The following is a 27,136-nucleotide window of genomic DNA, read 5'->3' on the forward strand; positions in this document are numbered from 1 at the left end:
GCTGATTTGAGAAGCTATCATGAACCGTGCTCGCGGGACGCAAGGAAGTCGGCTCGCTCTCGCGCGGATTCTTTCGCACACACAGTAGTGCATCGCTCTGGCTGATTGCGACTTGGAGAGTGTCGTGGGGCTTCTACTAGCAAGGTATGGGTGGATGGCGCGAGTAACAAGACGTTCAATTAATTTATGCGTTTGCTGCTACCACACACCGTCAGTTGGCGGCTGAGTTTTGTGTTTTCGCTAGTTCATATGGCACAAGCCCGGCTTTGGAGGTTTGTTTTCATGTGCTGACACTATTTGGGTTGGTTTTAACCTGGGGCTTACTGCATACATTTCCATTTTTTTCTGAAAAAAAGAGAAGAAAAAATCAATGTACCGTAAACCGCCATAATTCTGCACACTTCCGAATTCCGCGCATTCAGAAATAAACGAAGGATTTCTGTTAAACAAATGTTATGTTTAGTCCAGTTTGCTACGAGTTTCGTTATATACTGTTTCAAATGTGTGCTGCATAAATATAAATAGTTATGTTATAAGAGCGATTCCAGATAAATTCGCAATTTTTGGCTTAAAACTTTCCTCATGTTCAAAAATGCCATTTTGCATCTTCAGATCACCATTTTAAATCGAGCCTTAATTTTGAAAAGGGCCTATAGACAAATTGTAATGTATTTTATTTTAGTTTTTTGTTTTACGGGACAATGAATGCTACCTATTGCACGATACATATGTCAAGATGGAGATATGATGGACAAAAAAAGTTATGACTAACTTCGTTAAAATACTGTTGAGAAATGGCGGTGGGTAGACCCACCGCGCAAATAGAGTATTCCTGTATTATTGGCTTACAGCCACTTGCAGCAAAAAAAAAAACACGTACGGGAACAAACTTGCTATTTGGAGCATTGTTCACCCCAAGTGGACACTCTAGTGAATCTGCAGTGAAAACGCGGAGTGTGGCTCAATTATCCTAATTTTTTTTGGATCAGTTCTAATTACACAGAGAACCAATCGACGATGCTGGGGACATCATCCTCTAAAAAGACTTCGGTCTTCCGGAACACAGAAAAAACTAACACGTGCAATTTTACGTAACTTAGGTTTATTAGAACGAATAAAAAATGAATATGCCCTAATTGAACCGCAATTAAATTTCTCTCACAGCTACTTACAAATGCATTCCTGGTGGGTTTGGTATTGCGTTCGACGTCCAGCATTATGGTTCCTAGTCCCACATCCAGGATGCGTTCCAGTGACCAGTACTCTTTGCTATGCTTGTATCACAGACAAGCAGACATAACACTCGCAAGTTGTTTATCGAACAAGCATTTAACGGTAAATTTAAAAGTATTGTAGTTGGTAGTACCGCCACCTGTGGCGCGCATAGTCAATACCCTTGCGTTTGACGTTTACACACTACCGCCATCTGTTCAGCGTACTACCCACCACAGTGTACTCAACAGATGGCGGTAATGTTTTAGCGACGATGTTTTACAGTGAGAAACATTCAATGAGTTATGTCTGTTTGTCTGTACTTGTATCCCTAATGCTGCTGCCTAGTGCTATCTCCCTTGCACTCACTTTCGAACACTCAAATACTCCAAGGCTCTGCTCCCTTTGGAGAACCCTCACTTAAATTTGACACTTCAAAAATCCAATTAACTGAAAATTGAATTGGACTTACCGTTAGATTTCCATATAAAAAGTAATGAACGATGCTCCAAGGAGCCATCCATCCCTGCTCTCAGGTATATTCGTTTTTTTTTTGGTTGTGTTTTCTTTAAAAATTTATTTCGTTTCCCTCACTAGCCGCAAACGCTTTTTTCTCGCTCGGATCGGCTTCTCGTATTCACTTCGCAAGTGCCTTAGCCGAGCAGGAGAAAATAACGAATGAATACCTAATTCTGATCTGATACCGGTGGATAAAATGAAAATAACATAGCCTCTAAGTCCCCCACACACTCTTCGGCTACCGACCCTGCAATGGAAACGGACTATTCTCTAATTCTGTCAACAACACCAGCCACCACCAACGAACGAGAAACTGGTTCATGATTGGCCGCTTCGAACCGGAAGTTACACCCCAACCGGAATCTTCGGACCCCCTCGGCGTCCGAGCCAACAGAATGAAGACACTCTTGCCACAGACAAACAGACATAACTCTCGCTAGTTGTTCATCGAACAAGCATTTAACGGTCAATTTAAAAGTATCATAGTTGGTAGTACCGCCACCTGTGGCGCGCATAGTCAATTCCCTTGCGTTTGACGTTTGCACACTACCGCCATCTGTTCAGTGTACTCAACAGATGGCGGTAATGTTTTAGCGACGATGTTTTACAGTGAGAAATATTCAATGTGTTATGTCTGTTTGTCTGTGCTTGTGCCTTGGGTACTCAGGGCACCGGCAGTGCGGAAGATATACCCCAACCGGAACTGTCGGGTAACCTCTGGGACCCTCGGACGAAGAACCCAGCAGTAGCCCACAGTAGCAGGGGCCCCGTCGGTGCGGACGTTTTCCCCACACCGGAACCGGGGACAACCCCCCGGCGCTGCGGCGAACCTGGAAGAGGGACGGACAAGGGTGGCCTCGTCCCCCATTCCCCTTTGGATAAAGGCAGTTGTTCCCATTCCCCGAAGGACAACGAGGGATTCAAGTCCCAAAGCAACAGATCACCCCCATGCGCAGTACCCAGCTCAAGCACAGCGACCAACCTTTTTACCACCGTTGGGACGGCCCTGCCCCGGGTGGGTGGAACGCATCCATCTGCCCCTGGTGGGGATCCGTCTCATTCGGTACCGAGTTCTGCCACAGCAAGTCCGACTGGAACACATCAAAATTCCAGTTGATACGCAATCAGCCATAACTGTTCGGAGCGTGGGTCCAACCTCCGGAGATCCGTTGCTATAGGAGTCCGCAAAAAAATCCCTCATCGAATCGTTGATCTGAATACCGAACTCCCAATCGTCGGCATTCAGATCCAGAATCCAATTAGCATCTCCATCGCCTGTGCCTATCTGCCCTGCGGAAGGCTGCCCAGCCTGGACAACAAGGTTCGCAGAATACTTGATCAGCTACCGGAACCCAAGATGTTTATAGGGGACCTAAACGGCCACCACCCGGCCTGGGGTTGCCCACGAGCGGACCCTAGAGGCGTCACCCTCTGCGATATTCTCGAGCAGGAAGATCTGGTCATTTTAAATTATGGTGGCCCAACGTTTTTCAACGGTCGGCACACCACCGCCATTGACTTGTCGACAGCCAACCGTTCTCTGGAGGGCAATTAACCCGGATCTGTGCGGCAGCGACCACTGTCCGATACACCCGAAGACCGCGGTGGCGCTACGGGGAAGCTGATTGGGAGGGTTTTCAGCACACGTACCGAGCCCTCGCGCAGAACCAGGAACCCACGAACATCCCAAGCATCACGGAAATCATCTATAAAGCCGCTAGCACCAGTATACCCAAAACTGTATGTGGAACTGGCACTCCGCTGGTGGAACGACGAAACCAAAAGGGCAGTAAATGCCAGGCGAAAAGCACTCCGGAAGCTCAAACGCACCTCCCCCAAAACGATCCAGCAAGAGAAGAGGTCCTCGCGAACTATCGCCAGCAGCACAACAAATGCCGACAGGAGATCCGGACGGCGAAGCAAAATTGCTGGTTGATCTCCCTGAAGAGTATCAACGCCGAACAATCGTCAGTGGGGCTATGGAGCCGCATTAACGGCCTTAGCGGCAAGCGGCGATCATCTCCGCTCCAGATTCGAGCAGACACCGTCACCATCACTGATCCAACCGTCGTAGCAGACGAACAGGGCAAATACTTCTCCAAACAATCCGGCATCTCGGATTATAGCGAAAGCTTCCAACAGCGAGTCGGCCCCTCTCTGTCCTCTGTGTCTGCCTTCGGAATTCCTCCAGACAACGACGGCCAACCGATCAACAGCCCACTCTCCTGGGAAGAACTCGTGTTCGCTCTCAGTCGGAGCAACGGGAACTCGGCCGGACCGGACGAAATCGGCTACCCGCTGCTAAAGCACCTTCCAGCCGAAGGCAAAACGAAAACTTCTCGACCTTTACAACCAACTCTGAACCGCTGAAGAATACCCGGAAAACTGGAGAGAACGCCTTGTTATACCGTTAACGAAAACCAATGTCGGGACCAAGGACATCACTGGGTTCCGTCCCATTGCACTGATCTGCTGCCTTGCCAAAGTCCTGGAACGGATGGTCAACAGGAGGCTGAAGCAATATCTTGAGGCCAAGGGGCTGCTTGACCATCGGCAGCACGCCTTCAGGCAAGGATATGGCACCTCCACCTACTTCGCCACACAGGGTTTGGTGATCGCGGTCACCCTCTTCCTGGTGGCCATGAATGGGGTCTTTGACCAACTACCCAAGAACGTTTACATCTTCGTCTACGCGGATGACGTCCTCATTGTAACGGTGGGTCCTACCCTGCAGAGGACGAAACAGAGAGCGCAAGCGGCTATTGGTTTCCAGTTTTCCGCCGGCAAGAGCGTGCGCTGCCATATATGTACCACCAGGCATCGCAACAACGGACAGCCCGTCATGATTAAACAACAAGGAATACCGACCAAAAACAGCGTGAGGGTCCTGGGAGTGCTCCTCGATCGGAATTTATCCTTTGAGCCGCACTTCCAACAAGTAAAGAAGGACTGTCGCAGTCGGTCCAACCTGATTAAGGCCATAACCCCCCCTAACCGCTCCAACAATCGCGGAATCCGCTTCCGCGAAGCTCGAACCATCATCGACAGTCGCCTACTGTACGATGTAGAGATTACATGCCTTGCCGCCGAGAAAGCCGTCCAGATTCTGGAACCGGTGTACAACGGCTACGTTCGAACAGTCTCCGGTCTCCTGTCCTTTACACCGCCCGACGCAGCATGCGTTGTTGCCGGTATCCTACCTTTTCGGCTCGTTTTCACCGCAGCTACTGCTACCAAAGCCGCTGCCTTTCTCGCTAAAACGTCGGGAAACAACAGGATCGTTCTCCTCGACGAGGCGAACCGACTCCTCCGCACGGCCGCCGACGTAGATCTCCCTCCAGTCCAGACAAAAGTTGGCAATCGCACAAGAACAAAATTGACAGCCGAATCAAGAACCGCTTCAGGGCAGGAGACAACTCGCTGGCTTTACGCCGGACAGTTGTCGAAACTCTCGGGGCGCACTACCAAGGTTATGAAGTTAGGTACACCGACGGCTCTCTCTCCAGGAGCGGAGTGGGAAGGGAGATGGTCTGCTTGTGAGAAGATCGCTTCCGACCCAATGCTCGGTGTTCTCAGCTGAGGCAGCGGCCATTCTCCACGCGGTTAAGCTACCGTTCAACCGGTCGGTATTAGCCTGGGACGAAGAGACTGGGACACCGAGTGGAGGAACAACAGGACACACCACCGTCGGATGATCAAGGCGACCCTTGGAACCTGGAAGGATCGACCAAACCTAAGAGAATAAAGCAGAGTCTCCCACAACTTCGAAGGAACACCGTTCCGGAGGACCTGCGAAACCTGCGGAGTGCCAGCCACCGTGGAGCACATCCTCGTGAACTGCGCGGAGCTGGAGGACCTTCGGGCTGCCTTCGGCTTGGAGTCAATCAGCATTCGGAACCTGTTGGGCGACGAAACCCCGGCAGGAGCCGCCCTCATCACCTTCCTAAAAGAGGCGAACCTTTACCACAATATCTGAGTGTTCCTTGTTTGTATTTCCAGTTTGTTGGCCCTTTTGGCAGTTTTCTACACCTTTCATTCTAGCAAGATAAATGTACCACAGCCAACATTGGGAATCTCCTTCTGAGAACCCAATTTTTTTTCCTCTTTTTTTTTACTATCTTAAGCAAGGTTGCAAATACTCATTTCAGCTCAAATAATGTTTTTCGGAATAATAAAATCAAAAGATGGTATGATGGCATGTTTTACTTGTAACTTACAAGAAGAGGTTACAAAGTATGCGTTTGAAACATAAAACCTGTAAATTTTGCTTTCTATGAGTCTCACAATCAGCGATTTTCTGATCGCTGAGTGAGTGAGTGAGTGAGTGAGTGAGTGTGTGAAAAATCGCTGATTGTGACTCTCATGAAGTGAAATAAACAGGTTTAATATGTCAAACACATTCTTTGCAACCTCTTCTTGTATCCTACCAATTCAAAATATGATCATGGCATCTAATTATTTCATAATAAAAAAAAAAAACATTGTTTTAGCTGAAATGAGTATTTGCAACCTTGATCTTAAGCTTGGCTAAAAATCTCTATAATAAAGACACACAAAAATGAATGACCTGATACCAAAATTTGGTGAAGAAACGGTAGAAGAGGTAAAATACCAAAGAATAATACCAAAAAATTGCACGCAAAATAACTAGAATTGACATTTGGATACCAAAAAAATACTTGTGTGGTATTGTTTTCGTATTTCATTTGCATAATTTGGTATTGGAATGGAATTGTGGGAACTTTTTTTGTATATTTTTTTGATATTTTACCTCTTATGTCAGGCTCATCCATATCAATTGACGAATCAAAGCAAAGCCAAAACTGGTCATGCGACACCTAGTTTCGAGATCTGCAATTACAAAAATGATGATGTACTAAAAAAAATTCATCCAATTTGACAGAATCAAAACGTCATTACCATTTTCACCCACTCGCCATCTGTGCGTCAATCGTCACTTTGATTCTTCAATTTAAGGTATCGAGATATTCGTTCCTGCTCGGGTCAGAATGGTTCTATGTCTCTCCTAGTCATAATATAACTACTAACCAATCAGGGTAGTACTATCTAGTCGCAAGTTAGGATCTCCCAAATGTATAAACATAGCTTTTTAGACATATGATATGCATAGCTGCCGCCAAAGCGTGAAATTAATGGAATGCTTCGCGCATAACACATTTCTCTGGTCCCTGCTTCCGACAAGTAAAATTGCACACGCAACTCCTTACGTGCATCCAATGTGCTGCTATAGCGTTTAAATCTTTGCAGTTATTGCAAGAAAGCTTCGAGAAAAATCATGCAACAATCAGTCAGTGATGCTGTCCGCTTGCCCGACAGTACGAGAGTTAAGTTGCTACGCGCTTCCTGCTTGGTGACTTTTAGTTTCATGCCCCCTGGAAAGTCAAGACGAGATCGCATGCCTTTACTCTTACACATTTTAGCATCGTACCATTTCATTCGTGCCGTTTATTTAGGGTAAGTGCGCTTAATTTGGGTCCCCTTGAAATGTCAAGATATACGTTAACTAGATTGAACCACTTACCCTGAATATTCGCCCGGTTGTGGTGAATGGTTCGTAAATTGGATGTTCAATCTTCATGATCGCACCTTTTCCAACATGAGCAGATTTCATCTTGTCTCCTTCAACCGGTCGTCGCCGTCGTCTTCGTTGTCGTCCAAAGGGCAGGACAGGTTCTTTATCGTCATATTTATCACCGTCACCTGAGGTAGAGATAGTGGGTAGGCCTGTTGTGGTAGATCAAGGTCAGCTACAGCTGGTCATTGGTACAGTCGAGTTGAAACTACGGGAGTGAGCCGTGCGGGGTGATTGAACTTTCGTTCCTTTTGATACTAAAAAGATGCTTAAGAACTTATATTAGCAATTCAACTCGATAGTGGTGTTTTCATGTGGATGTAAATCGATATTTCATGCTAAAATTCTGGGTTTTTTAAGGGTTATGAATAATTAACGTTTTTAATAACTCTATAAAATCGAGATCCGTCTGGGTCAAGTCCCATTGCCAGAAAGAGATGGAAGGAATTGTTGGGTTGGAGACTTCCCCTAGATCGGGACGAAATTGATCACCAGAACAGAACCCGGAAACTGCGGGCGAACTCAATCGATCCTATTTTGTAAGCCAATGGATAATTGATTTTCAAGTTGCTTAGTTGAATCCGGCCAAAAACTCTGAGCTAGGAGTGACTCTTCAAAAGTTTTTTTTTTAATTGTTACTCAGCTGAGTTATCATCAAAGTTGAGCTGGGTTTTAACCCATTTACACCCGGATTATTGCACATTCATAATAAATACGTGATTTTTTTCTGGAGCACTTTGATGTAGTCTAAGAATTGTTTTAACGACACTTAAATGAAAATCTACGGCCACATTTTTTTTTATAAAACATGGTGGGTCATATGCACCTAACAATATTTAAAAAACCCGAATTTATCCACCTATGGTGTGATCAGACCCTTCTTACTTATTCAAGTTTATTTATTTTATTGTCATTATCAGTGACCAAGCCCCCCACCCCCGTGTCATCCAGTGACGCTACGCCACTGCCTGGGGGTACCCGGAATATATCCGGGTGTAGTCTATTTGGTGAGGCTACCAATCACCTTATCATCGTATTTTAATGTGATTTAATGGGTTTTAATTCAATTCATATTCAAGCAACTTCCCCGGGGTACCCGGAACATGTCCAAGTGTGTCCAATGTGGTCTGGAACACTTAACACGACTTGCATTGATCTTATTTTTGAATTCTGTAGTAATTTGATGTGTCTCATGATGGTTTTAATACGTTTTCCGTTAAATCCAGCGTGAAGGCCCATATTCACCGGATCTTATTCCGGCCATATCTCCGGAACCGGTTCACCGATTCCAAAACCGTTCAATAGCGTTCAATGGGACCCCAAGACCTATCATTTGGCGCCAAGTTTGTCCAAATCGGTTGAGCGGTTGCTGAGAAACATGAGCGCATTCATTTCGTTACATACACACACACATACACACATACACACGTACACACACACACACAGACATGTTCCGATCTCGTCGGTATAGATATCACTTGAAAAACCGACTATCGATCCGAGGCCCGGAGGGCCGAGTGTCATATACCATTCGACTCAGCTCGTATCCAGTATTTTACGATCACTTCTTATGGTTGCCACAACTAGAGTCGGTGTATAATGAGTCACGCCAAGAGAAAAACAGTTGAACTCGCACCACGGTTTTCGAAGGATTCCCTTTCTTTTCACTTGGCAACAGAGGACTTCTGCATCAACTTCAAATGACTTCTAGCTAGAACAAAAAATTGCGGCTGTAGTGAATCATTATATCAGTGATTTTGTCAAATTATCTTATCAAATAATAGTAGAAATTCTCATTACTGATCATTAGCAAACGTATCCCATGACAATTTAATGCTCTCTGCGTGTTTATGATCATTTCTTCAATTTTATTTTATATTTTATTGCAATACCTTTCGTGGACCTTTCATAGCATCGTAATGTTTGTTTACTTTGCACGATAGGTAGCCGGTTTGACAGTTCAATAGGTAGACTTGGCTTCACTCTTGGCGTGACTCATTATACACAGACTCTAGCCACAACCTGGCACAGTTTCTGGTAGGGAATAGAAACACTGAAATAAGAGACCAGCGGAGACACTGTTAGGATTCCAATCGAACTGTCAAAAGCGGTTCCAATCTGCAATGTTTACAAATGGTTTGCTTCAACTAGGGAGGAGTATTAAAATCGTTTAACAATCACTCATCACTCGCAAGCAGTTACAAATGCAAGTGATGGCAGGATTGCTTTGATGTTTATTTTGTTGCCAAATTAATATTTTTTTTCTCCGCTGGTCTTTTATTCAAGTGTTTCTAGTAGGGAACATAAGATTTGAAGTTTGGCTTGCGTCGTTTGACGTGTAAACGATCAAATTTGCCGCTGAGGGCAAATTGACTGCCTTATCCAATCCGGAAGTGAGCCGCCAGATGGCCACTAACTTCATAAGGCGTTGTTCCCCACTCTTGAGGGGTGGAGATATGCGCCGCAAATTGAACGCATTTCTGAGAATTTGAGATGTAAATACATGGATGCCAATAAGTTTATTTAAGGGGAAATATAAGGCAATCGCGGTTGGAGCGGAAGAAGAAGATGATCGAAGGGGTGATTCGAATCGGTTCGATCTGGAAGTACGCTGAATATGATGCGGTGATTAAAAGTACAATGCACGTTCAGAATGAGCAGAATGTCTTGGTGATTCAACCATATGTTAAATGGGGACCTAAGAGAGCTTCCAGCCAGCCAGAACATCAACTTCAAGAAGCTGAAGCTCTGGTTTGCTCTTTGCCTAAGTGGAAGGTTGAATGTAGCTTGAAGGTGCCGCTGGAGTCTCTAGAAAAAAGGCAGCTTTTCGAAGCAGAGAAGCTAGAAGAAGTTAAACCGATGTTGATGGATTTACAGAGCTCAGGAAAATTGATAACGTGCATCTTTATCAGCAAGGGAACGCTCACATTTGGACAAAAGCAATGTTTGGAACAACATTTCGAGCTTCCCATGATGGATCGCTACTCGATGGTGATCCAGATCCTGCGATTACATGCCATCAGTACTGAAGCGAAGCTCCATCCAGGTTGCAATGGCAGAAATCTTCTACATTTGGTCACAGCAAGCTACACGGCGAATGAGAACGACTCAAATTTGAGTTTAGTTCACTCATAATCGCCAAAAGTGCAGGAACTCAGCGATGAGTAAAATTTGTCTCATGGTTTCCTGTGGAAAACCTAAAAAATCTGCCGGAAAATGCGGAAATTGACGAAAATTTTATTCAGCCTCGGAATAGAACCAATAGACTGAGTGAATCCAATCTTTACTTTTCTCAAATTCGGGAATTTTTCCCTGGAAAATCCTGGAAAAACCTGGGAAAACATGAGGCAAATTAACTCATCGCTGAGTTCCTGCACTTTTGGCGATTATGAGTGAACTAAACTCAAATTTGAGTCGTTCTCATTCGCCGTGAAATTAAATCATATTTGGGAAAACCTGCAGTTACTCATTAGCTATGTGTTCCTGCAGGTTTTCCCAAATATGAGTAAATTTCGTGTGGAAAGAAAATGCTCTGATTCCATTGAATTCAGTCGCTGAGTTGACCGTGTAATACCGGCAGGGAAAAGTTTCACCATTAGTGTGGACAAGTTATCATATTCTATCAATTGAAGTTCGAGGCCTCTGTTGACAAAAGCAGTGACGTAGATTTGACTATTTACTCGATAAACAATCAATTCACTTCCTGCCACATATTGCCGACTAATTTTTGCGGTGATTTTTTTTTTTTAGTAATTTAAAATAATAGAAACGAAACACGTTAGAAGACATCCGATGCGCAACTAAAAACAAGGTAGGCGTATGTAACAGCAAACAGAACCTAGGCAACCCATTCATAAATAGTAGGCGTCATTGAACTTGACCTGACCGAGTGATCGGTGTATGTATAGTTTACACTGCACATACTGTAAAGGAGATCGGCGGATCATGCAAACCCAACTTATTCAGCACTCTTTTTTGCTAGTTTCGACTTAATTGGAAGGTTCGGCAGAGCTCTAATTGTCTTTAAAACCGCCGCCATTCACTATCAGAAAAAAAAACAAGATGACCGACAAGCTGCTCAAACATGTCCCGCCGCTTCTCTATTTTTTGGAATTAAATGATCATCAAAGAACTAGTTTTACACCCACACAATAAAACCATAAACCAAAGGAATTGCTCAGGTGGCTAAGGAAAAAAACACTCGCCAATTTCAGGCAAACACGCGGAAATGGCACTTAACTCCAGAGAAAAGGAAAGGATCCCTGCCGCTCTCACATAAGTCGAACATTCTCGTTGTTGAAGAGAGAACATATTCCGACGTTCTCACCACTTTTTAAGGTCAAGCGCAGGTTCATACAACATGATCAGCGATTTTTGTTGTTGTTGTTTTGCTACGGCTGCCGAGTGACCGTTTTTTTTTATACGACGCTGACCGCTGTTGCGGTTGCGGTATAATTGCCGATAATTACACTGATCGCGCGCGCACCAAACACCAATCACACATTACATATTGGGGTCTTAGAATGTCCGGCGGAATGCAGATTAAACAGCATGAGTCGTGGAGGAAAATAAAACATCTAACCTAACTGTTATGGATCAATACTCGTTCCATACTCGCACAGCGCACGGTTACGGTTGATTTAACGCGATCGATCAGTTCCGGTTTATTTTCCTACCTGTTAACATTCTTCTGTTCATTTGAATGATATCAAGGTTATGCATAAAATCTTCGTCCCCGGTGTTGGGGTTAATTAAGTTGATACTCTACCAGCTGTAAATGATAAAGATGTAGGGGACGACGGAGGAAGACGGCCACCCTTTGATTTATTGAAACAATGAACTTTTTACTTTACTTAAGGGTCCTGTGCACCACCAGCGGTGCAAAGGGCCAACGTGAAAGACTTCCATCCTGGACGGCTGCTCGCTTTTGCCTTGACCTGGGCCCAGGTCAGATTTCTATCGACTTGCTTAATTTCCTTATTGAGGTTCTGCCGTCATGAGCCCCTGGGTCTGCCTCTGCTGCGATGTCCTGCTGGATTCTAATCCAGCGCTTGCTTGCAGATTTCGTTTCCGCCCCGTCGAAGTGTGTGGCCGACCCACCTCCACCTTCGTTCTCGAATTTCTGTTGCTATCGGCTTCTGATGACATCGACGATGGAGCTCGGCATTCGAGATCCAGTTGTGAGGCCACCAGGCATGAATTATATACCGCAGGCATCGGTTGATGAAGACCTGCAGCTTTTGAGTGTTCTCCGCTGATACACACCACGTCTCGCTGGCGTATAACAACACAGATTTCACGTTCGAGTTGAAAATTCGGATTTTGGTGCGTTGACTTATCTGGTTGGATCTCCATACGTTTCGTAAACTCGCAAAGGCAGCCCTAGCCTTCTTGATTCGTGCACCTATGTCGCTCTTGGTCCCGCCGTCCGACGCTATTTGGCTGCCAAGATATTGGAAACTTTCGACCTTCTCCACTGGTTGCCCCGCTACCGTAAAGTTGGAAGGGTTGCCCGTGTTGATATCCAACGATTTGGTCTTGTTGACGTTGATGGTGAGACCCGCCGCAGAGGAGCGTTCGGCTAGGTCATTGAGCTTACTCTGCATATCAGAGCGCCGTTGTGCTAGTAGAGCAACATCATCAGCCAAATCGAAGTCGTTGAGATGCTCCATGGTGATAGGTTGCCAAAGCAGCCTACGGTTCGGTACACGGTCAATTGCACCTACCATGATCTCGTCGATTACGATGAGAAACAGTAGCGGTGATAGTATACATCATTGTCTCACACCAGCGACTACCCGGATAGGGTCGGACAAGGCTCCGTTATGCAGAACTCTGCACGTGAAAGCCTCATACTGCGCTTCGATGAGGTTGACGATCTTATCCGGGACTCCCTTGCGTCTCAGGGCGCCCCACAGATTCTCGTGATTGAGACGGTCGAAAGCTTTTTCGTAGTCAATGAATACCAAATAAAGGGACTCTTGGAATTCATTGACCTGCTCCAGGATGATGCGGAGCGTGACAATATGGTCCACACAAGATCTTCCGGCACGGAATCCTGCCTGCTGCCGTCGGAGAGTCGCGTCGATCTTCTCCTGTATCCGATTCAGGATAACTTTGCACAGAACTTTGAGAACAATACACAGTAACATGATGCCTCGCCAATTGTCGCACACAGTCAGATCCCCCTTCTTTGGGACCTTCACTAAGACGCCCTGCATCCAGTCGGCCGGAAAAGTCGCGGTGTCCCAGATATAACAGAATAGTTGATGCTACATTTGTGCGGATAGCATGGGGTCAGCTTTGAGCATCTCTGCTGATATGCGATCGACCCCTGAAGCCTTGTTGGATTTCATGCTTCGGATAGCTGCTTCAATCTCCTGCAGTGATGGGGCCTCGGAATTGACGCGAGTGATGCGCCGCACCCTAGGCGGATCATGCCGAGATGTTGAAGAAGTTGTCGTCGAAACTTGAAGAAGTTGTTCGAAGTGCTCAAACCAGCGTTTCAGCTGGTCAGTGGGGTCGGTAAGCAATTGTCCAGTCGTATCCTTCACTGGTATCCTCGGGTTCATCCTTGCTCCACTCAGGCGTCGTGAGATATCGTAGAGGAGGCGTATATCGCCAGTGTTTGCGGCTTTCTCCCCTTCGTCGGCCAGGGAGTTCACCCACGCTCGCTTGTCCCGTCTGCAAGAACGCTTGATTTCCTTCTCTAGAGCCGAATACCGTTGACGGGCTTCGTTCTTGGCTCCTCTGGTTCTCGCCCGCTCTATCGCGGCTTTTGCTTCTCTACGCTCCTCAATCTTCCGCCAGGTTTCATCTGTGATCCACTCTTTCCTCTGGGTGCGCAGCTCACCCAAGTTGTTCTCGCTTGTTTCTATAAAGACAGTCTTGATGGTCGTCCATTGTTCTTCTACGCTGCCACCTTCTAGAACGTCCGCCACTCGAGTCTCAAGTTCATGAACAAAAGACCTTTTTACCGCTGGATCTTCAAGTCGGCGTGTGTTGAACCGCCGCCCGAGTCTCTCCTCCCGTCGCTGGATCCGCGCCATGCGTAGGCGGATTTCACCGATTAGAAGGTGATGGTCAGACGCGATGTCGGCGCTGCGTTTATTCCGGACATCAAGAAGGCTGTGTCTCCATTTTCGGCTGATGCAGATGTGGTCGATCTGATTCTCGGTATGTCCATCACGGGAAACCCACGTGACTTTGTGCACTGGCCGATGGAGGAAGAGCGAGCCCCGGATCACCATGTTGTTATTGCCACAAAATTCTGCAAACAGCTCACCGTTCTCGCTCATTTCGCCGAGACCATGGCGTCCCATGACACGCTCATAGTCCGTGTTGTCGGAGCCGATCTTCGCATTGAAGTCGCCAGTGTAGATCTTGATGTCACCCTTTGGAACCTTATCCACGACGGCATTCAGTTGACTGTAAAAATTCTCCTTGTCCTGTAGCTCGGCAGCATCGGTTGGCGCATAACATTGGATTATGGTAAGGTTACGAACCCGTGTTCTAAATCTGGCAACGATTATCCTCTCATTAACAGGCTCCCACTTGATGAGCGCAGCACTTGCCTGGACGCTAAGTAGGAGACCAACTCCACGATGGCGGGGAGCGTTTTCACCTCGAATACCAGAGTATAGTAGTACCTGTCCCGACGGCAGTTTGTGTTCTCCAAAGTTTGGCCAACGAACTTCACTCAGTCCCAGGATTTCTAGCTTCATGCGTCGCGCCTCGTTGGCGAGTTGTGCCAGTTTACCCTGCTGGGCTAACGTCAATACATTCCATGATCCAATTCGTGTCCGTTGTTTTGCGCTAAAAGTCGTTGCCGTTATATCAGTTCGATGTCTTTCTCTGTTGGCTTCTGTAACAATTGTAAAGGTTTCAGAGACAGTAGGTGGTTGGCCTAAGGTTTCCTATCCGCCGTGATGGGGCTGCCATCTTAGGTGTAGCTTCCGGGGAAGAGCATTTCTTATTCAGCCGCTGGATGCCAGTCAGACGCTGTTTGAGCCGCACCTGCATGGTGAACAGACGCTCGGGTTGGCGAAGCATTTCCTCTATCACCGTGCTATGGCTACGGCGCCAGTGTTCGCGTCGCACCTCCTCACTCTGCTATTGTCGGATTGACAACATTGCCCAGGCTACGCCAACCAGCTGTGTCCATGTTTCAGCTGACAGTCTTTTGTGATCATATGACTCGTGGAGGCGTGAGGTAGGAACTTGTGAGGACCGGAGCTAGGTATATCGCTCCTTCCAGATTGTCACTCACCATTTTCTAGCCCAACTCTTGAAAAAAAAGAGGAGTTCTTTGTTAAAGTATACACGGTCAATCATACCAACTCAGCGACAGAGAATAATTGACTCAGAGAATTTTCTTTCCATACGAACAATGCATATAAGGTTTTAAGCTGAGGGAGAGTCGCGAAGAAAGAAAAATGGAACGTCAACTGCAGCCAGACGGCTGCTGTCACAAACTGCCAAATGCACCCAATCGTTCTTTTTCGCAAATTATTAACTTTTTTCCAAGAAATATTTTTGAAATAAAATCAGTTTAACTGTTAGTCTCTTCATTTCCAGGACCAACGAAATACATAAAGTATTCGGGAACATTACTGGTGAAGTTGGCATAAGTGTGAGCTTTCAGTGCCGGAGACGAATAAAGCGGAAGATCCTTCAGTTCGCTTGGAATAATTGTCGCTGGGTCTTTGTTGACAGTAGGAATCACATCTGCTCACAATTTTCCCTATCCGAATAATCTTATAATCTTCTTCGACGAAATGAGCCTATAAAAATCACAATGAGATTTAACAAAACACTTTCAAAACATTACTTACGCTACATATTCTGGTACTTGGTTGAATTTTGTCATTATCTGAGTCCAAGCCATCTGCATCCGTTCCGCAGGATTCAATCCATTTTCTTCTCACCAAAGGTTCTTTTGGACATCGATAGAAATGTAGTTCCGCATTCGACCGACTGTTTCTCCCACATAATTCCACCCGGCACAGCATTTCCTTCAACTTCACTGCTATAATCAACCGTAAAAACGAGTTTCAATTTATATCACATGCAAACATAAATGTACACATATCCGAGGGGGGCGACTCTATCTACGATGAAGGAAAATTTGTGTTTTCCTGTGGTTAGCTGCGCGCTGAGTAGATAGAAAGAAGATTGATGACGATTCTGAAGATTTCCTGCAAAAAGATGATGCATGATGCAAGTAGACGCGGGAATGAAAGAAGATTTTTCGAAGATCGATTCGCTAGAGTATGAGATTTGTTGAGTATCTAGAAATGAGATTTAGATGTGTCGCCCCCCTCGCACATATCACACTCAGCGATGAGTTCACGCAGAAGTTTGATCAGCCAGCTCAGAAACGAACGCTCACAAAGGTAAAAAAGGAGCCAGCGGTCGCTCGAAAAATGTTGCGTGGATTGAACAGTTACTTTCATGTAAAAAGGAAGAACAAGACCGTAAAAAACTGGAGAAAAAGAAAACTTCGACTTCGCGACTCTCCCTCAGGTTTTAAGTAACTCGTCATCGACTTTCTCTTCCGTTAATAGTCTTCTCTGACGTTTGACTATCCAACTCCGTAGCATCTATGGGGGAGAACTATTCACTCCCAAATAGTTTTCCTTAAGCAATCACAATAAGAACGTTAAAGTTGATACATGACAGTTGCCAGTACACAATCTATCTACGAATTACCATAGAGGTAACTCTAAGATTAGTAGGTCCCGAAGAAACGTGCTCAACTTTTTGGCTCAGCTCTGGTTCTATCTTCGGTCCCAAGCTAATCGATTCACCCCTCGAAACATAGGAAAATCCACTAACCCCTCATTTTATCTGTCAAATTTTCATAGCGAATCAAAACAAACATTGTGTAGTACTAGAATTTTGACTAGAATGGGGTACGTTAATCGATTTGCTTGGGACCAATAGGCTAGTCAAGAAGTGAGCCAATTTTAAATCGTTAGTTTCCACCGGTTGGAATTACTCCGTTACACACGAAACGCACACAAAATAGTCTTCTCTGACGTTTGTGAATTGCACAAGTATTTAAGGTAAATTCAAAGGTTTTCTTGCACTAATACTTATAATTTACCCCTAGTTAGGGGCGACCCCGGCGTAGTGGTTAACTCTTCGGGCACCACACTGAAAATGGAGTCGACATTTTTTTCAAAATGATGTATCTCAGTCGCTATTTATCCGTTTTCAAATGTTTTAATACCGTTGGATAGGTCACATCCTAATCTTTTCATTAGCTTGTTATCCACGCTCCCTGATTGTGTCATAGATTCATAAAATCAGGATTACCAAATTATAACAAAATTTTTGGAAGGTCATTATTCATTCTGCAGGGCAATTAAAAATGTGTGCATGGTGCATTCTATTAGATACTTTTATAGGCTTTCAGGAAAAAATATAAAAGGACAAACCGATCAACTTCAACTTGCTGAAACGACATGTCTACCGACTCGACAAAAACTGAAAAACCAAAAGATTGATTAACTATCAAACTCGTCATTGTGTGCTATGCTCAATCAAACCATCAAAAAGGAAAATTAATACCCTTTCCAACAAGATAACAACATAAAAAATACATGAAAATTTACCGAAGATATTACAAAAATAGTGAAAAGTGTGATTTAGGTGTGGTAGTCGAAGAGTTAACATCCATACCTCTCACGCCAAAGTCACGAGTTCAAATCTCACCCGTCTATTATCGTCTACTATTCGGCTACTAGGTGCCATAGATAATAGCTTCTTTCATCGAGCTGTTTGTTAAAAATAGTAGGAAATGTAAGTCCGTGTGAATTCAAAGAGAAATTCTTCGATGAGAATCTATCAATGTTACTAACGACCTTATTATTCTTCATCTTCTTCATTCTTTTATTTAACGTCGGTCTCTGTTCCGCAGTCTAGTGCCAATAACCGACGGACATCGATTGCCATCCATTGACGCCAATCGAATGTTTAGAAAGGCAGCTTCCACACCTGCGTAGGATATCGCACCCATTCAACACACACGGGCCGGGACCAACGGCTTTACTTCCCTTCCGAAGGAAGACGTGATCAGAACTTTTTATGCCTCAGAAAAATCCCACTGACCTCGGCTGGGATTGAACCCAGACCCATTGGGGTGAGAAAGCAGTGACGCTTACCACTACACCACCGGCGCCGGCACTAACGACCTTCACATAATGCCATTCAGTTGCACGTTTTGATTATTAAGCGATTTGGGCAGAATCCGGTTAAGCACGTTCTTTGCTAAAATGGTCGAACTATGCAGACCGAAAGAACGTGACGGCTGATGTAGCTGGTTAAATTGCATTCTAAAAACCAGATTTCAAGTAGACGAAAACGAGTTTTTCTCCCGGAACTGGTGAAATATGTTTTGCAGTTTTAGGGGAAAGTGGGGCAAGATAGCCACTCTAACGAAAGTCGAATAAAATTCCACAGTTTTGACTAGGAAACTTCAAGGGTTAACATGTGCTTGACTTTTGCTCAGCCATAAAAATCTTATCGGATTGAAGATGAAAATCTAAGGAATCCTTTGAATACATTCTGCGAAGCGTTATGGTGAGAAAATTCAGTTAAATTGCCGTATAAATTTTTGTTACCGAAAACAGTCAGTGGGTGCCGAAGCATGCATGATAGTGGTCTACCACCCATTGTAGCACGGAAACTAAGTCCAAGATCTACGGGACAGCAAAAAATCTCCTTCCAGCATCATGATCGCACAATTGATAAAAAAAAAAACAAGCCCTTTATCTAAATAATATTATTAACAGGGAGTCGGCATTCCCACTCTCCCCGTCCAAATCGCTTCAATCGGGTGTCCTCTTGGACCCTCATTCCCTTTTGTATATGTTCGGTGCTGTTAGTAATACAACTAGGATTATTTTTTTAAAGTAATAGTTTCATCTGTATTCCCAACTAACCATATCGTATCTCAGTGACATTGTCTCACTCTGAACCTACATTTTAAGTTATTTTGTAATTATATGGTTACTTGGGTACTCACATAAAATGTTGTGCAAGTACCACAAGTTCAACAACGCCCAACTATGGACAGCTCAATGCTATTGAATCAGCGAACACCAACACGATTATCTGCTAGGAAACACCAAAGAATATATAGAGATAATTGTAATTTGTTATTTGTAATTGTAATTGTTCAGTGTATAGGCTGTGCCAACCGCTAAGTTGGCTTATCTAGGGTCTAAACCCCTACACCTACTGTCCTTCCCGTTGCACTCGTAAGCTCGTGCGATACTCTAGACACACATGGGTGGTCGTATCCGGGTCCTTCCCTTATGTATGTATAACCCCCTCCACTTAAAAGTCAAGATCACAGGTATAAAATTGAAACTACAATGTGTTGAAGCCTTTGGGATTTTCCTTATTATTTCCTTGGTCCTGCAGCAAGCAGGACCAAGTCAGCGTTTAAAGGTAACTATAGCGTGAACTATAGTCGCTATATTCATAGTCTGGCGGATAGAATCTCGGGAATCAATTGAGTTGCCAAATAGCGGAACCAATGGAGCAAATCACGACCAATAACAGAAAAGAGCATATCAGCTATTACGGACAAAACTTCGGAACCCTTTTTTCTCGTGACTCAAGACTCGCCTACGCAAATTAATACCATCTTTGGGTTGAACAAAGTTTGCCCTATCCGATGATGCTGGTTATTTGCGTTCGATTAGCGAGGAAAGAATATTCAACGTTTTGTTTATAAAATTTGATAGTACCTTTTTAATTGTTGGTCTGCTTTTTGATAAATCGAAATTCTATCCGCCAGACTATGAATATAGCGTCTATAATCTGAACTATTTAATAAATGGAAACCATAACATGGGTTACGCTCACCCTAAGCGTCCTATATCTGTCTTGTCTCAAATACCAAATGCAAATGGTTTGAATGTATCAATATAAAAATTGGAAATTACGTTCGATCAAATAAACCCATACCCCACTCACTTGGCCAGGCTTCAGAATCGTCCAGTGGGCAGTGCGCTCTACACTCCAAGTTCCCTTTCTGTAAAATTCACCCCAAATTTGATATGTTACCCCTTTGAGTGGTGATTAATCACAATGAAACATTGTGACAGAGCACGGACTTGAGGTTACTAGAGTATTAAATAATCTAGGTCCTATTTAAATTATTGTAATTGTAATTGTAATTGTAATTGTTCAGTGTATAGGCTGTGCCAACCGCTAAGTTGGCTTATCTAGGGACTAACCCCCTAGTCTATACACCTACTGTCCTTCCCGTTGCACTCGTCAGCTCGTGCGACACACATGGGTGGTCGTATCCGGGTCCTCCTCTGGGTAGGCTCGTGTCCGTCCAGGTTCTGGTACATTAACTTATATCTATGCATGATAATTATACTTTGCAACTCACCTATTGATTATAAATGTCGATAATGCTGAAACTATATGAATGTTAGTGATCATTATGAGGTGTGTGCTGCAATGGAGTAGTAATTGAAGGATATGAGGTTCTCATGTGGCTTATAGGTAATTTTAAAATAGGTAAATCATGCAAGCACACACCTTTTACAATTCTTATCCTACTTACCAGTTCCGTCCAGTATAAATTGGCTGTTTCCAAATGGCCTAATCCTTTCTGACTGCTTACTCTCTTACGTTTTCTCGTTTTTTTCCTTCTTCCTATTGAAAATCTGGCCATGTTCCCATTTGTTCTCAGGTAGGTAATATTGGTACATGAGGGGAAGAAAGAAATAGAACAAGTTAAGTGTGAGTTGTATGCGTTGGTTAGTCGTTTGGGTCATGGTGTTGTGTTCCCTGCTTTATTTGCCCCTATTCAGCTCTCAGATCGCCCCCTCCCCCCAAACTATTGCGGATGAGAAAAAGAACCCATATTTGGTAACCTCTCACGAGCTGCAATGCATAAGATATGAACAACAAACAAATCTAGAACGGGGCTCAAACATATAACATTTTCTAAGACTGAACATGATTAGTACAGTATGAATAATAAGAATTGTATGAAGAAAGTTCCCTAGCAATAAAACTATTACTCTGTGCTAACATGAGTTATTTCAAAATGGGCATCCATACTCAGAAACTATACCCGACCTCAACAAACTGAACTGAACCGAAATCAGAACAGCTAAACTACTCGGTAAGATTTTGGCATTTCTATTTAAAGTTAAGTGGAAACGTTGCCGTTACGTAGCGCTAGCATCTCCTGATTTTCTCTATACATTTATCACCTTCGACCAATTTGGCGCTAGTACCGATAAATTACCTGCTGAAAATTGCCACTTGGCGCTGCCAGCACTTAGTGTCTAGTGTAAGTTTTGCAACGACAGCGCCATCATGTTGTCAAAGAGGGTTATTAAGTGGGGAAGTCGCCGTTAATGGCGCTTAAGTCGAATAGGTATCTTTACACAAGTTTTTAGAGAAATTTTGGAGCCTCAACGTCTGTTTTCTGTGGCTATCTTATATCGAGCTCTTTTCAATAATTGCAACATGTGAATAATGCAGAACAAGTTTAAAAATTTTCTAGTGCCAAATTGGTTTTGAAGGAAGGTCAAACTACAAACGAACAGCTCAGCCGCTCTGAACCCTATGAAAATTATGCTTTCCCAATATGATACATTCTCTCACTATAAACCTGTCATTTCTAGCCTATCTGAACTATTTAATAAATGGAAACCATAACATGGGTTACGCTCCTCCTAAGCGGGCCCTCCGCATTCTATCTCTGTCTTATCTCAAATGCCAATGGTTTGAATGTATCAATATATACATTGGAAATGACGTTCAATCAAATAAACCCATACCCCACTCACTTGGCCAGGCTTCAGAATCGTCCAGTGGGCAGTGCGCTCTACACTCCAAGTACCCTTTCTTTCAAATTTACCCCAAATTTTATATTTTACCCCTTTGAGTGTTGATTATTCACAATGAAACATTGTGACAGAGCACGGTCTTGAGGTTACTAGAGTATTAAATAATCTAGGTCCTATTTAGGATTATATCTGAAAAATCCAAATTTGGCCAACGCCCACCAATCTAGGTCCTATTTGAATTATATCTGAAAAATCCAAATCTGGCCAACGCCCACCACCTACATGATTGTCTGTCACATTATCACCCGTCCACACCCGTAATCCATCCTCCACACAAGATCACATAAAAAGTTTTCTGTATGGCAAACACGCCCGGCCCGGACATAAACGAGAATATGGGTATACACCTTCACTATCGCAACTAAGGGTAATCGTCGGAAGTACTTGCATTTTATTCAGGCATTTTTGAGCAAACTGCATTCACCTTCTCATACTCGAAACAAACACAGCTCATTTTTGTGGTGCATCCTTACATGCTGAAGTATTTCCAGTACAGTATGAAATGCAACAGTTCAGCCACCGACAAACCGACATGAAACTTAAACTTAACTCTTGATCGAGAATTCATAACAGCCGATTCAAATGTGCAGCGATCCTATCTGTCAAAACCATAGATTTTTTTTTCAACTAGATAAAAATAATTTGTCCTGAATAGATTAGACACGAACCAACTCATAAAATTTGTACGCGTGTTCGTAACTAGGATAAAAATGTTCCGCGAACATGGCGGCAGATGCCAGTTGTGTGCTTTGATCAGAAATTTCATTGTAATTTGTATGGTCATTCATGTTGGTTTGTCGGTGGTTCAGCTGCCGGCCTCAACTTCGACCACCGGGTTGTAGGGCCTTATTACGGGTGTCACTACACGGTGATAAGCAAGTGATACTCAGAATAAGAGCCGTGATTACCGTACAAATCAAATGGGAATCACTTCACCGTGACGACAAGTGACAAGTTTTCACCGTGAAGTGACATCCGTAATAAGCCCGTAGTGATGAATATCATCAATTACTTTTTGATTTACGGTTTAGCGACTTGCAGTCAATTTAATTGTTTATAAGAAAGTTTGAACATACTGAGAGGTAAGCACATATCATCGGTGTATTCATCGGTCTATTTGAAACGTTTAGCGAGTGTTCCACTTTTAACGAAAAGCAGTTGAATCAGCCGGTGAACACTTGTGTGTTTATTTCGGTTATCGTAGGGACGTAATTTGTGATTAGCCCCGGTCCCTTTAAAATGGTATCATTATTTATGTACGGTCCTTATATTTGAAATCGACGTTTCACATTCATCTAGTGATGACCGATTTTCATTCGAATAATCGATTAAACGATTAACGAACCGAAAACTAAAATATTTGTAATCGATTATATCATGCCGATATAAGCATTAACTTCTCCAGAGGATCATCAACGCTGCACTCTTATTGGTGTAGGATTCTGGATATTCAGGAATTATTAGGAATACAGCGGAGTGTCCACGTCCACGTCCACGTCCACGTCCACGCTATCTCTTGTTTTTTTTTTTTTTTTTTTTTTTTGTTGGGATTTGAACCACTGCGACCATTAAGCTTATCTCTTGTTACCGTACACGTTCTCACTCCAAGCCTAGCTACCCGTCTTCCCTATGCCTACTTTCATCTATTATTTTCGTACAATCTCCTGAGGCCCTACAATCATAGAGATAACTCTAAGACCAGAAGGTCCCGAAGAAACGAGCTCAACTTTTTGGCTCAGCTCTGGTTCTATCTTCTGTCCCAAGCTAATCAATGCACCCCTCGAAACATTGGAAAATCCACGAACCCCTCATTTTATCTGTCAAACTTTCATAGCGAATCAAAACAAACATAGTGTAGTACTGGAATTTATACTAGAATGGGGTACGTTAATCGATTTGCTTGGGACCAATAGGCTAGTCAAGTAGTGAGCCAATTTAAAATCGTTAGTTTCGTATTGATTCAGACGAAACTAACGATTTTAAATTGGCTCACTACTTGACTAGCCTATTGGTCCCAAGCAAATGTTTCGAGGGGTGAATCGATTAGCTTGGGACCGAAGAGAGTACCAGAGCTGTGCCAAAAAGTTGAGCACGTTTCTTCGGCACTTACTAGTCTTAGAGTTACCTCTATGGTTGTATCCCCACCTTCTTTACTAATGACTTCAAACTCTTCTGTTGAGAAATCGGTGTCCAGTTTATTGTTCTTCTTCATCCTTTTTGCTAGAACACGATCTCCTACCTAAATATCACTTTCACGCGCTTTTCTCCTTTTGTCAGCCTGCATCTTTCTTTTTTCCTTGATCACTCTGTCTCGATCTCGTACCTCTCCATCGTTTAATGCAGTTGTTGGGACAACTGGTAGTTTTCTCCTAATTCTTCTTCCAAACATATGTTCTCTGGGTGATTTTCCTATCGTAGTATGATTTGTGGAATGATATGCCAACAGATATTTCTGCATTACTGTTTTCCAGTCCTTTCCCAACTCTTGAGCGATCCGCAATCTCTTAAGAAATGATCTATTCTGCCGTTCAACTTCTCCATTCATTGCTGGCCAAAATGGAATAGTATTTACAAGAATAATACCATTCGATTCACAGAATTCCCGGAATTCATCGCACTTTTCACTGAATTGAGGACCGGTATCTGCTCGTAATGTTGCAGGAAGACCGTAACGATAGAAAATATTTGCTAACTCCTTGATAGCACAGACAAACAGGCATAACTCTCGCAAATTGTTTATCGAACAAGCATTTAACGGTCCATTTAAAAGTATCGTAGTTGGTAGCACCGCCACTTGTGGCGCGCATACACGGTAACCCCAAAATACCCAATAATGACTACAAAGTAAGCATTTTCGAGGGAGACTGGGACTACCCATTAAATTAGTAAAAATATTACCCATTTATGAGTATTTGTTATTCAAAAATGAATACTTACTACTTGTTTTTGTAGTTGTAACTACTCATAAATGGGTAAAATTTTACTCATTTAATGGGTAGTCCCAGTTTCCCTCGAAAATGCTTACTTTGTAGTCATTATTGAGTATTTTGCGGTTACCGTGTAGTCAATTCCCTTGCGTTTGACGTTTACACACTACCGTTATCTGTTCAGCGTACTACCCACCACAGTGTATTCAACATATGGCGATAATGTTTTAGCGACGATGTTTTACAGTGAGAAATATTCAATGTGTTATGTCTGTTTGTCTGTGTTGATAGTTTCGGACGCGGTAATTTCTGTCACAAACTTCCATAAATCGACTATAATAAACGATCACTACCAGTAAGTATTGCCCTTCCGGAAGTGGACCCAAGAAATCAGCTGCAACATCCACCCATGGTTGATTTGGTAGTTCTCACCTAATCATTGGTTCCGGTGGATTTGTAGCAGACACCAACATACATCCTCTGCACTGCTTCACAGATCTTTCAATATCTTGGTCCATCTTGGGCCACCAAACGTTTGTCCGTAGGTGGCTTTTCATCATCCGTATTCCTGGATGACCTTCATGTCAGAATTGTAGAACACGAGCTCGCAAACTGCCAGGAACCACGATCCGATCTATCCGTCGTTGGCAAAGCGTCGGGCGAACCAAGAATTTGTTTGGATTTACGACGAGTGAATGAGGCCGTAGTTCGAGAACATTTCCCAATGCCAGTAGTGGATGAGTATCTTGCACGATGTGGAGCAAGCTTGACATCCGTGAAGCTTTTCACCAGGTGGAGTTAGCCGAAGATTCCAGAGACATCACGACATTTATCACGAATCGGGGTTTGTTTAGATTCAAACGACTTCCCTTTGCATTAGTAATTGCTCCGAAGATATTTCAAAGGGTGATGGAAGAAATGCTTTCTGGATGCGACGGAACGTTTTGGTATCTGGATGATATCATTATAAAAAGAAGAGACCAAGGAAATTCATGACATAAATTTGAAAAAGGTAGAATCAAATCATACTTATATGACAAGTAAATTATTGAATTTGTTAGTATAATTAGTTGTTCTATTTTAGGTACTCGATAAAATCAAAAAGAGAGGTGTAGAGCTGAATTGGGAAAAATGTGCTTTCGGAGTTACAAAGTTAGAGTTTTTAGGGCACCGCATATCTAATGAAGGCATTAGTCCCTCAAGCACAAAGGTGAACGCGGTTCTATCAGTCGAGCAGTTTTGGGACGACCTTCTACCAGCGAGTTTACGAAAATGAAACAATAAATTCCCGATTTTTCAAGCATATTATAAATAAGACCCTATTTTCTCGAGGTTGTAGAAGAAAAAATATCAAAATATTGTTCCCCGTTAAAGTTCGAGTGGTAGGAAACGTCATTTTAAACTGCTCGAATGATGTGATCCATTACATGAATAAGTTTATTCCAAACCTAAAAGTCCGTTTAGACTATCTGATTTCTTGGTCTGATTTTGACCGCCGCCATAATGAAAAATCTGCTCGATTTTACTTTTGACACACTTTGTCGAACCCCCCTGTTTGCTGGTGTTCACACTGCTTGCACATGTCAAAAGAATTGCCAATTTAGATTTCAAAACAAAATTTGTATCCGGAATCAAAAATAAATGCTTCCATAATGAATTACCGGAAAATTGTTCTAGCTTCGACAGGCGTATTTGCTTTTATTATTTTAAATAAAATTAGAAGGAGAAGGTGAAATTTGTGGAGTAGAAAATGGTTGCTCAGGGAGAGCATCGGCAGGGATCTGACTCAGCTTGTCCTTCAAGAACTGCGATATTAAGACGAAAAAGGATTTGAAAACGTCGGCAGGATGGCGATATCAACTTTCGACAAGCTACTGGGAAAAGTTCTCTGTAGATCTAAATGATTCCTTGGGTTCTGAAAATTTCTGTTAAGATCTCAATTCTGCATATTTGTCTGAAGAGGTGCGGACGTACCTGAAGTTTTATTTCTGTTC

The 27,136-nt window shown here is 43.5% G+C and overlaps 1 protein-coding gene across 1 annotated transcript in view; it reads left to right on the forward strand.

Annotated features, from left to right (window-relative positions):
* Positions 1-27,136, forward strand: part of LOC135698296 (zinc finger protein 595-like) — a 195,581-nt gene that overhangs the window by 65,813 nt on the left and 102,632 nt on the right. The gene's annotated exons all lie outside the window — the stretch shown is intronic.

Source organism: Ochlerotatus camptorhynchus, unplaced genomic scaffold (genome assembly GCF_037179485.1).
Source record: "Ochlerotatus camptorhynchus isolate MF236.1 unplaced genomic scaffold, CSIRO-AGI_Acam_v1.1 ptg000084l, whole genome shotgun sequence".
NCBI classification, from domain to species: Eukaryota; Metazoa; Arthropoda; class Insecta; order Diptera; family Culicidae; genus Ochlerotatus; species Ochlerotatus camptorhynchus.